We start from the raw sequence: 13,067 nt of genomic DNA on the forward strand, positions 1-13,067 counted from the left end.
ATGTTCTGCTGCGAAGCACACACTTTCCAGCACGCTATCGCACGAACAGAAGTTCTGTGTGAGCGATAGTTCTCGAATGCGGAATTCTAGTGCAGTCATGTTCAAGAAGTTCGACATTCTCGACGTAGAAAGTGGTCACAAATGCCCACTGCCATTTTGCCCACACAATACAACAACTATTTATTTACTCGCTCATTTAAGACAATTACAACAATGAAAGTCTGGGGGGAACAGGAAAAAAAAAAGCCACCATAGTCGCTTGACGAGCTCTCCATTCCCACGTATGTGACAGGCAATAAGTATAGCAATAATGTGACTTGTTGAGAAGACATTAATACATTAACAACATTACATTAATAATAGTACATTATTACTATATTAATAAACTATGGTAATATATGGTATGGTAATATGGTAACTAGCATGGGGATAACTGCGAGTTCAATTTAAATTTGTTATTATGCTATTTATTTTGCTTTAGCCATCATTTCGTTTTTCCGACACTGGGCAACTTCCCTTTGGGCAACACTGGGAGTGCGCCGACAATGGATTTTTTATTTTTATTTTACTTTTTACTTTTTTGCTGCATGCGGTGCATCTTCGTTGATGTTGACGGCGGAATTCGTCTCGTATCAAGTTTTCGCGTTTAAAAATCCCTCCGCGCGCCTCATTTTTAACGCCACACAACGAAGATGAAAATACCTGCGCTGATAGTGGGCAGAAACTGCAAAACCCTACATCACAGCTAGTTCCCGCATCAGTCGACTACGAGTACTTTTTTATTATTACATCTATCACGAACGCAATGTTTACCCGAAGCCATCAAACACCGAGGGCTTCCTTGAAGGGTGCGGAAGTGAAAATCCATCGTGATGCTTAATGCTGTTTACCCTTTGAGAGATGGCAGAGAAGATGACACTTTAAGGAACACGGAATATGAGAAATGGAGGGCGAAAAATGGAAATGGAACAACATGCAGATGATGACGACGACGTGTCGCGTTTCACCGCGAGGCTTACCATATCCTATACCCCATTATACAGGGTGTTCTTTTATGAGTTTCTGATTCTTGGTAAATAGCTATGAGAGCAGCAGAGACGCCGGTTTGAGAGGTCGATTATTCGTCAGGGCTGGCATTCTGTCGGCTAGAGCATGCAACTACCTAAAATTCCTTAATGGGCTTTTTGATCAGTGGGTTTCGAGGAAATGTGAGGTAGCGGAATTGGAGCCAACCATCATTCAAAGCCACAATATTTTGGGAAAAAATTCTGAAGCCAGCAAATATCCATCAAGAAATTTTGCTACGAAAAATGGAGCCAAAACTTCTCGCATTAGGAACGTAGGGAGATGAACGCTCATTCAACATCGGAAGTCCCATCGAGAAATACTACAGAAAATCTCACAAAAGCTATTTCTTACGGAAATTTTGAAATAATTTTAATGCGGAAACGAAACACAATCCTACAGCTTTTCTGCTACCCTTTCTTACAGGAATTCCTAAAAAGTTGTCTTACGATTTCTTATAAGAGATCCTTAGAGTTTCTGCTGCTCTCGCTGTGCTGCTTTTTTACATTTTTTTAATTTTAATTCCGTGTTCGCGCCGCGAAGCAACTGTGGCTATGAGTGGAGCACAGACGAGGACAGATGGAGAGAGGACAGCAGGAAGGAGTGGGGGACAGGGGGGGTTAGTATGCGTCCTGGGCCGACTTCAGGAGGAACTGTGCCAACATTCGTCTGGAAAGTATTCGGAAAACCCAGGGAAAACCTCAGACTGCACAGCCTGTGACAAGATGTGCTGTTTTGACGGATACCAAGCATGTGCTCCTCGACTGCCCCCATCCCATCATCGTATCTGTGTGTGTGTGTCCTCGACTGCCATCTGTACACCTCCCAAAGAGGAGCTCTACAGTGTCGCCTGCAGTCGATCACGTCCTAACCATTCACATTGGCAACCATTCTCGGCACTTGGTCTAACCAGATTGACCATCGCCAGGTTCTTGCGTATTTCAAGATTTTTTTTCCCGGACACTGGTCTCCTCTCGACCCTATGATCTGCCTGCGTACCTGTGTGCTGTGTGTTTGTGTGCTGTGGTTTTGCCTACCGTTCTGATGTCTTACTGACTCCACTGACTATCGACCCTATTTAGCATCGTTCATCGCCTCATCATCAGGACACATATCACCCTGCCCCATTGTGCCTTGGGTTAATGGGCCGCACCTTACGTGGCAAATTTCCCCATTCATTATCATTAAGTTATTTGTTGTTGTTGTTCCCATAGAACAGATTCTGCGAGAATTGAAAGAGGAAGCTTTGTAAGAAATACTTGCAATCTCATAGCAAAGCTTATACGCTTTGCTATGAGATTGCAAGTACTTCCTGCAAAGCTTCCTTTAACAATTCTCACAGAAGCAGTTCTACGAGAATTATACCTGAAGGAGAAAGTGACATGGATTTGACTCTTTATTTCAATAATTTAGGAAAATCCACATGTGCAGAGCAACGTAAGACGCAAGACATCACACAAAACAATAAGCAGTGCAACAAAATTTGATTCAGTACTTACGTATCTTCGAAAAGCATCCGTTCATCATCAACGCACACTGCCGTAATCAACAAAGCGTTCAACTCATGGTACACGTATTTGCAATGTCCGAAGTGGTCTGCTCCTCGTCGATCATGCCCGTCGGTATTCCGTACGCCTGGGAACTCGGGATTTTCCATCCAGATTGCTTTCTAGCGGAAAAGCAGCGTCCAACTTTGGCGAGACGAGAATGGGTTATCACCCCTACCTTGGATCACATGCTGAATCACAGTTGCCTGCCGCTTTGTACGAATTTAACCTGCAAGAAATGGCATTTCAAAAAGCACGGTTTCAACAACATGTCAGTGCGGGGTAGGCATGGAAATATGAAACATAACGTTCGCGCAAAACACAGACGATCTCTCTCCATTCTGTTTTCCGATCCGCGCTCAGAATACCAGCGAACAGAGGAAGAGACGCGTGAAGAATGGGAATGCATAGCAAGGGCAATTATATACCTCACGCGTACATATTACATACCTCTCGAAAAATGATGAAAAACCTCAAGGCCAGGCGAAGATTGCTTGAGATGTGCGACGCCGTCGACGTTCTTTCACGCTTCAAAGCAGACTGATTAATCTGCTGGCACTTGGCAGAACAGAAATGTGCGATGCAATATCACAACGGATTGCAAGAACAACAGCTTCAAGTAAGGAGAGACAATACGGAGCTAGCATGGCACTTCTGCCTTAGAGGGATTCTTCGCGAGCATTCGAAATCACGCGAGCTGTTTTGCAAGTTTTGCAACACGAACGAGATATCACTCAGCGCGGCCCGTCAACTTTTGCTTCATGTTCATGCGCCAGGGAAACATCCTCCAAACTTTCTCTTAAGACGGAAGGAAGGTTCACCTGAAATTCCATTCTGCATGAGTCACACCGTTTTCTCATACAAACCACAAGGCCAGATCTCTCAGGATATCGTTTCATTGATATGCCTGTGAGAATGTGTACGGGGAAACTGCATCCTCTGTAGGAAAATTTGAAGGAAGGATACGTTTGCATAAGAAATAATGACGGACTGCTATGTTTCTAAGAGGTTTTCTGTTTTTTTGTCTGTGTGTTGTTTGTTGTTCAATAAACCTCTACCCGAGAAACGTCATCATGACGTTGGTAGACAGACTGAAACCAAAACAAATCGGAAGGGGAGTGCTGGGTTCCATGAATGTGCACGTGTTCACAGCCTCCTCTTGAAAGAAAAGTAGGACCGAAGTTCGCGTCCCTTTCAGGGACCATCGTAATCCCCTCAAGACCGTGGCTTTCGGGCGCGACCTTGTTCGCCCCCTAGCTTCGAGCGTAGTTCAACTCTACCACACTGGTGGCGCTGTCCAACACTATGACGTCATTTGTTTACAAACAGGGAGAGGCCTATATCGAGGTCACGTGCATTTGGATCTGATTGAGGTATAGGTGTAGTTGTGTTGGCCAGAAAACCACTCTGTGGCCCAGACAAGCTCCCGGTACCGAAGGCCGCGTCTCTTCTTGCGCTCCTGATGATCGTGGTTTCGGTTTCGGCTTATTTGCAAAGCGTATTTTGGTAATGGACATTTCAAAGTGTTTGTTGGTTTCCGAGTTTTATAAAAATGTTTGGCTTTGAATAATGACAGGCTCCAAATCTGTTGCCTCGCATTTCTCCGAAAGCCACTCAAGTTGATTAACAAATTTTAGGCAATGAGCACAAAGTAGTTCTCGTGCTCTAACCGACGAAATGTCCGCCTGGCCGAATAGTCGAACTGCAACACCAGCACCTCTCTTGCTCTCGTAGCTTTTTGTTAAATTAAAAACCCGTAACGAATAAAAAAAAAGCAGCCTGTGCATGTGGGTTTTTATGTGAATGATATTCGGATCAAGTGGATGGAGCACACACACGTGCAGACACTCAGCGAAGAATGGAGTCGACGCTGTGGTGTGCTTCCGTTTCGTTATTGTCTTTCGCTGAGGTACTTTTTAGAAGAGAGATAATGTTTCAGAAAATGTTGCAATACGAAACGCGAAACGTGAAATCCATCGCATCTCGGGTTGCAGGAATATTAAGATACGCTTTCAGAGATGATGCTGGCAACATGCGCAGCGTGGCCCTTGCATTACAGACTCTCCAGTACGGCGTGGACGTCGGCGTTGTTGAATAGCAACACATAATGCGTATTCATACATTTTATTTTCCGATATGATCTGCCTGCGTTCGTTCAGGTTTATTTACCTACTCAGGGAAGTCAATGAACCTAAAAGCAGATCACATCTAGCATGTTGCATGACCAGCCTTCACCGGAGAAGGCCTAATATTAATGTGATTGGCTCTGCCTATCTAGGACATGAAAATCTAACGTGTGTATTGATGGAACGCACGCTGGATTCTCTGCTTCTCTTAGTAAAAGTCAAATTAACTTTCCTGGTATGCGTCAATGCGAGCCCTCTATAGAGGTCCTTGCTGATGACAGTCTTGAAGCTGTCACTAGTTGCAGACGAATATGGGATCATCTAAGGTTAGTGCTATACGGGTTCCTTGGAGTTGGGGGTTCAGCCAGTACGGGTTCTTGGGTAATTTTCGCGGGGGAACCCTCGTGAATTGCTGAGTAGATAATAAGCTGTCGCTCGCTTGTTTTTTTCTTTTTCTTGCGATGCATCAGGAAACACCCATCGTGGCGTGAGTTTATATGGCCCTCCAGTTCCCAGTTTCAAAGACCGCTGCCTCTCTTAAGCACAGCCTCTTCGGCTGAACACCTTCACTAGAGCCGACAAGTCTCATATCGTCTCGGTACCACGATTTGCGTGCATCAGCGCCGAGGCTGGGAGGCGAACAGGGTTCGAATCCTGACACGGGACGTGCTGTATGGGCGCATCCCCTGAGACTTTCTTATATACTGAAAGGCAAATGTTGGCACAGTTCCTCCCGAAGTCGGCCCAGGAAGCATGATCCTCCCAGCAATATGCCGCAACACCGGTAGGTGGATCGTTCCGTAATAACACGCAACAAACCAACCGACAACCTATCAATGCACCGGAGTACACTCAACTGAAAGCGATCGACAGAGAGACTGCGCAGAACCTTATAGTGGCAGGACGAATAGCGTTACAAAAAAGACAGGATCATTCTGTTCAAACCGCGATCATTTACTTATACCGATGCTGGGAAGGAAGATCGCTTCTGCGCTTTCTCAGGCTGATGTCATGAACAGTAGCACAAAGACCGGGAGAGGACAGGGACAGCGAGACATTGACACTGTTGAAAAAGTGGAAAAATAAGTACAACGAATAAGGTCCATAAATAGAACGGAAAGATGATTGCAAACCATCGTAAATGGAGTCTCTGGAGCTCCCACTCGTCGGCCACTGCTGGCGGCCTGCTGGTTCTATAAGACCGTTAGCTTCTAGCTTTTACAACCCTTGATCTCGGTTTAAAGATAACCAGCGTTGGTGAAACCAGGCCTAGATGGTGCACACGTTGTTGACTGACTGACTCGTATCCCCAGGATCTACGAGCTACTTCTCCTATATTTCAGTGATGCCACAATTCTGCCATGCCACCCTTATGGTATAGTGTATAGCAGAAAAAAGTAGAACATATTTTTGTGCAGTATCCTAACGTTACCATGTAGGACGAAGCGCTTCTATAGCGCGTTTGATGGCGCAAGCAACGCTCATATTCCGTAGAGTCAGAGGAATATGAAGATACAAAGGTCAGTGCAAAAGAAACAAGCTACTGGTTGGTCAGTTAGCGGTCAACACTTGTTATGGTTGAGTGATCTGTCGAGCTTCTCAGGCTGCTATTCGCCAACGAGACTTTCCCGTTGCGCATTTCAATGGTAAAGCACAGATTTACAACACACCCGCAAAATGTGTAAAAATACGCATGGCCCGGATAGCGGAACACGTATAACGTACGGAAGTTTTCCTTTTTTTCCCCTTCTTTCTTTCTTTTAATGTGCTAAATGCATCTCGTTCGGAGTATCCATCTGGACCACTGCTATGAGGAAACCAATATTCTGCAGAGGCTGCACCCTCACATCAAATGCTAAGCTCTCGACAGATGAGCCCCTTCCTTTCTTTGTGTGTGTGTGTGTGTGTGTGTTGCAGTTGAGGTATGTCTTTTTCCTTCCTATGCCGGCTGTTGCCATTTGCTTCCATGTCTGCTAGTAATGTGGTGCTTTATTTCTGCGTTTGCAGTTTCGCGGAATGCATCGTACAGATCTAATCACGCGCACGCTGCTTCACAGAAAGGAGGACGTCAAAAGAGTGAAGGGGAAAAGAAGTTACTCCTCTAATTCGTGTTTTACAATCCATATACGAAAGACTGCCTGTTTTAAAACGCTAATCTGTAGCGGAGTTTAAAAGCACATCCTCATTTCGTATAAGTTTCCAGCCTTCTACGAGTGACTAGGTCGCTATTTTTCCATCACGTATGTAGCGCAATTCCCATCGGCTATTTTTATTTGCGCCGTTACATTTTCTAAAGCGTTGTTTTTGCAGGCGAACCTGAGTTATTCGCCTCTCCAACGACCTGTAGAGGCGCTCGCATCGTCTTGAAGTTGGCGGAGAAGGGACTGATTGCCGATGCTTCATGACTTCTTCCACGAGACACGCGTCAACCATTATAACATAGCTCGCGTGTCGTTTCCCGCTGTCTTCCTTGCTTTCCTTCACACCGCTCCTGTGATAATATTTTTTTCCTCTTCCTTTACGACATTGAATATTTTTCTCCGCAGTATTTTTGCACTGCAGAATTGAGCTGCGCTGTTGCTGTGCGAGTTCTGTAAGCCGGGAAGCTCCATCGCACGCGAACGGAACTTGCGGCAGTTTCGACTCAGCACAGTACTCCATCGGGGCTCATTATTTCATGCCCTGTATCACCACAAGCAGTGGGGTAGAGCATCGCCCCCTGGCGATGAAACACCCCATTCATCATCTCGCAATAAAGTTGTTGTTGTTCTTGTTGTTGAGTCAGCGCGAAACATACCGGTTGTCTGCACTGCTACTATCATTCATTGAGTGCTTCTGCTGGGGTCCCCTAGGTGGCGAGCAGCTAGTTGGCTAGCCGTTGAATAGCGGCGCGTGGTTTCGCGGCGCGTCGTTTCGTAATTCAATGCGCAAAGGCTTGGAGTGCAGCTGAAAATACTGCAGCGGTATATGAAAGGAACTGGAACAGTCTATACATGTCCAAATAGAATAAATTTCATTGCAACGTTGGAATGCAGCAAGCATGAAAAAGTTCTCGAAACATTCAAAGAGAAGAAGAAGCTGGTGATGAACACACATCAAAACTTCAGCCCCAGTTCATAGGGCGCGTTAAGTAGCTGTTCTCTTACTCATTCGCGGGAGCTCGGAGTTTCGTGCTCTTGGATAAGCAACTAGACGGCACTCCTCACTCGTGTCTTCCATCCATCCAGCGCCATCTATTGTTCACGGAGGTAACTGTGACCGACGCACCCAATGTCATCTGCGCTACAGCGCATGCGCATAAGAAGCTGCGAAAAAGGTCCAATCAGGAGGAAGCAAGTCACGCGCCAAGACCGCAGCCAGATTTCGCCACCCTGACGTCACGCATACGTTCCCCTGCGCGCGAATTTCACACCATGTGGATTTCAATGACTTAAAAATCCAATAATCAATTATAGACTTAGAGTCGACGAAAAAGTGAAGTGGGGATTCAGGGAACTCATGGATCATTCTACACTACGAATTGATGCTTGCAGCGCGAACTGTCCCTGTAAAGATGTTGCAACATTTGGACAGATGTGGTTTACTGCGTCATGCGCGCGATAACATACCCTTGAACTCTCCACCCCTTGAACTCTCGCGTCGAGCTCTGACGTGTGAGAAGCAAAGGCCTCGGCCGTCCCTATTGGCCAAAGTAAACACGTGACCACTTCCGCGGCCGCCTGTCCGATAGCCCAGACGGATGAGTCCCAGTATTTGCGGCGCCGTATTTCCTGTGTGCATATTACCCCTCAAAGACTTACAATGCAGATTACCCGTCAAGTGCACTACCCATTACACGACGCTGAAACGTTAATACCGTTAAAAAGGGTACGACGACGTAACGAATCAGTCCCGTTCTCTTTGTGCAGATGTTAGGGTAACGTCATCTTTCGTTCCGCGAGTGGTAATTTCTGCATTTCGGCGCCCTTTTAATGCAAGTTAATAACGATGCAGTAACGTTCTTCTACATGTGTCTGGAATAACTTGGGACGAAGCGTCGCAACCTACCCACCAGTTCTTCAGAAGAGTCTCATATCTGAATCTACTTGGCGCAGTAAGGACAAATTGAATGAGGAACACCGTGCAACAGCTGGCTGCCGCAATAACGACTCTCGACGACGCGTCCTGTGCAGGAGACACGTCTGCCGCAGACGAGCTTCCGAAAACTGATTATCCTCCTCGCAGTTGTCCTCTTCCCCTTTGCCTTCGCACTGCTACAACAGTTCCCGCAGCCGCATAGAAGAAAAGGAATCCGTCTAGTCGTACGTTGACGCTTACGGACACCGGGCGGATGTTGGTTTGTCTGTTTGTTTGGCGGCAACGAGGTGTCGGAAATGTGGAAATGACAGCAAAGGCAAAGGAAGTAGAGGGCTGAGGCAGAGTCTAATCTAGGGAAAGAGTATAGCGCTAAGGGTTCCACGCTGCAGTATGTTGTTGATTGTTGTTGTTGTAGTATTAGTGGATAAAGAAACAACATGAAAGGAACAAGTGGCTCAGGTGGAGTATTCATGACACATGTTCCACGTACGCAGTTTGGTGGAGTGGGCAGCTGTCCCATAAGCTGTGACAAAATCCACCCGGTTACATTAATGTCGAGTCAACGGCATTGCGTTCCGTTGATTCTTATATTCATTACATTCATATTCATTGATCCTTATAAGAGAGTATTCGGGCCTGTCTAACCCCTAACTTAGGGTTATTTTTTAATGCGGTGAATCTGCGCAGCTAAATGTGGCGGTGGAATCGAATTAGGTGGAAACGTGTCCGCTTTCTAAGCTCATGGTTGCGGGTTCGAACAAGCACCGTTCTGATCCCAGTTTAGCATCCGTGAGTTGTAGGCGTTCCGAAACAAGGAAGCTGTTGTTGCAGAACAGCTGACTATACAGGGTGTTACCCTATAAAAGTCTACCCGCGTCGGCATGCCGTGCTCGCCAATTACTCAATGCAGGCGGTACAATGTGTTGTCTACGTATAAACCTCATAAGGACATTCATCCATGGCAAATATCGAAGTGATTGAGCACCGTTACGCAAAGTTATAGCGCAAAACGTGAGGTTCCCGTAGGCAAAACAGCCAAGATGGCGCCTCTCAGTAAGCAGACGACACCCAAAAGGGATCCGTCTGCTGAGTACGTCGGCATTTTTCGTACCTCACGTTGCTTACTTCTGAGCAAAACACGACAATTACACGAAAGCGAAATGAAAACTGCAGTTCCATCCGGCTGGCAGGATATGCGACACGTCGTCGTCTGGGGAGCAGCATGGCAAGTGCTCTTCTCAACGCCGCCATCTTGATTGTTTTGACTACGGGAATTTCACGTTTTGAGTTATAACTTCGTGTTGCGGCGCTTAATCACTTCGAAAGTCACCGAGATTAAATGTCCTTATGAGCTCTATATGAAGATCGCACAATGTGCCACCTGCATTGAGTAATTGGCGAGTACGGCATGGCGGCACGGGTAGACTTTTATAGGGTAACACCCTGTAGATCCAGCCGCTTCGGTGTTGTCTGCCCCAATCGCATCGCGTCTGTGGAGCACCGCCTCAGCCGCTCTTTTCAACACCGCCATTTTGAATACCGCCTTAGTACAATTCGCATTAGAACTTGCGGCGTACAGTCGCTTTGAAATTTGACTATGTTTGGTAAGTCGTTGCCGTACGAAGCGAGACAACCATGATCATGAGCGACGCCACAGTGAACGGTTTGTGGACTAATTTTGCGCACCAGGGGGCACCCTGCACCCTGTCCCCAGGTTTCTGGGGTCCTAGGCCGGAGTCGAACACGTTACCTTGGAATTAGTAGGCGGACTGTAATCGACCAGAATTGAATGTACAGTGCTGGACAAAAGTTTACGGAACACGGTCCGGCGCATTCGGTGGTGGTGGTGGTGATGGCGATAGGGCTTGCCGTTGTCGGCCTCACGTATGTGGGCAACGTCACGACTGACGCCCTGGGGGAATGTGCGTCCTGGGCCGACTTCTAAGAGAACTGTGCCGACATATGTCTGAAAGCGTCTGAGGAAAACCCAGGACGGCGCATTCCTTCCTCAAGGTGACACGCTAGCAGCGAATGGGACCGTACGGTGTTACAAACGTGCGCCTAGGTAACCCAATCACCTATTTCCAACGCCGAACGGTACCACTCGCTGCTTGTGTGTCACTCTCCGTGTATTCATACAAGCGGCATTCGCACAGAAGCGGAAGATGCGAAAAGCGTCATAGCTTCAGCATACGTGTACATACGAACGGTAGATTGTACATATTTTTAGCAGTGTGACATTCTTGTAACGATAGTTCGCACGCAGACAATCTACGTTGTTACTGTATTAGTTACAAGCAAAGTGTAACCTGAGAAGTTACTTGTGTACTTCGATAATTATGTTAAATAAAATATTCTGAACGTATACGGCTAACAGTGGGGGATATCCTGCTACACAGCCACAAGATATTCCGTAGCAGACGACAGGAAATGACGCTGACGGTGTCGTCTGCTAAGTGTCGTCTGGTAAATGCGCAGTACGCCACCGCCGATATTCCGCACCATGTGAATGCTCAACATGACACGGGACGGAACTTCGGCTGTGTGAGCAGTGTTTTCTTCCACTAGAATATTCCGTGAGGATGTCGCTGGTGTGAATACACTGTCTGAGGAAGAAATGCGCCCGGTGCGTGTTCCGTAAACTTTCGACCAGCGTTGTACACAACAGAAAACTCCACCTACATTGAGTAATTGCGCTGCTCAGCATGACTACGCAAGGATACACTTCTAGAGGCCGCCACCCTGTATATCATGAGGACAAGATCAGGTTTCCAACTTCTTGGCGTCTTGCAGATATGGTGTCCGTATGTGTCTGAAAAACGGTAGTCCAATACCAGCAACGAATTCCTTGCAGCCAACAACTTAAGCAGCGAAACCTCTCCAGTATACAGACAACAAAGGGACTGGGGTTCTTGTCCGCTGAAGAGAGACGTCCAAACACGAGGGGCATTGAAATAAGTACTTGCCCGCCTTTTCGCGTTAGAATATAGTTTCAGCCTAGGAAAGGTCTCAGACATGGGCGGTTTCACGGTAACAACCGACTTCGAAACCACGCATCCATTTTTATAACTGAAGGTTGCGTATCTCCTCGAAATACACAAAAACAACGAATAAAGTTCACACAAAGTCGCGAATCTAACGAACGAACATCTGGTAATTTTCCTGTTCCAACTTGCATTTCGATAAATACTTACACATAAGTCCTTCTGCTATGAGAGTTTTTTTTAGTTTCGCTTTTCTTTACATCCTTATTTTTTTCTTTATCATTTTCATTTTGCAATGAAATAGCAAGCAGCGACGTGACGTTTGTCTGACCTTTCCTCTTTCACCCCGGATAAAAAAAAAGTATTACACACAATAAAGAAAAGGGTAAAAATAAAGAAAGACGTTTATGATCCTCTTCAAGCAAACGATAACGAGGGCTTAAGCTAGCGGTTTTGTAAGCGCTGCAAGAGAAGTAATGAACTTAGGCCTTACACTTAATTTATATTCCACTGAAGCTGCTGCCGTTCCTCGTCCAATAAAAATACAACATGCAACGTGACGCACAAAGAGTCCAACGGTTCATTTACGATGAAACATGCACCATAACGTCGTTATACTCGTATAGTTAGCGCGCACGCAGTATGAAAATGACTTCGCAGCAAGGACGCTAAAGCGTTTTTAATGACCGCCTCACTGTGGTACGCAAAGGACAACAACAGAACAACGGGAAAGTAAACAGCTGAGATCATGGAAAGTAAATCTCAACTGAAGTGCGAGATATTCCGCAATGCCCACGTAACCACGACCCTTATGGGAACGTGAGGCACAGTGAGACGAAAAAGCTTGTCGATTTTTTGTATTTTTCTGCAGGAAAGAAAACTTTTCATTGTCAACTCCACGGGGTAGAAAAAATCTTTTATAGTAGCCATACAAAATCAACGTTATTTTTGAAGAGATACTGCAGCAAATTGCGAAAATGTATAGACAGCTAATTTCCCCATTCATTATCATTAATTTATTTGTTGTTGTTGTTGTTAACTTTTGTAAATTAGTGGTGGTGGTGGTGGTGTAACTGCTTGCCGTAGTCGGCCTCGCAAGGCGGGCAACGTCACGACTAACGCAGGTCCGTAAAAAAAGAAAAAAAAGGAAACGGGAAAGACAGGACTGTAGATTCGGATTTGCAGTGAAGTCCAATCAGGGGTTGAGCGATGAGCAGCGTTGAGCGATGAGCGGTAGAACACCAGAAAATGAAAATGAAAATAAAAAT

Source organism: Ornithodoros turicata, chromosome 4 (genome assembly GCF_037126465.1).
Source record: "Ornithodoros turicata isolate Travis chromosome 4, ASM3712646v1, whole genome shotgun sequence".
Lineage (NCBI taxonomy): Eukaryota > Metazoa > Arthropoda > Arachnida > Ixodida > Argasidae > Ornithodoros > Ornithodoros turicata.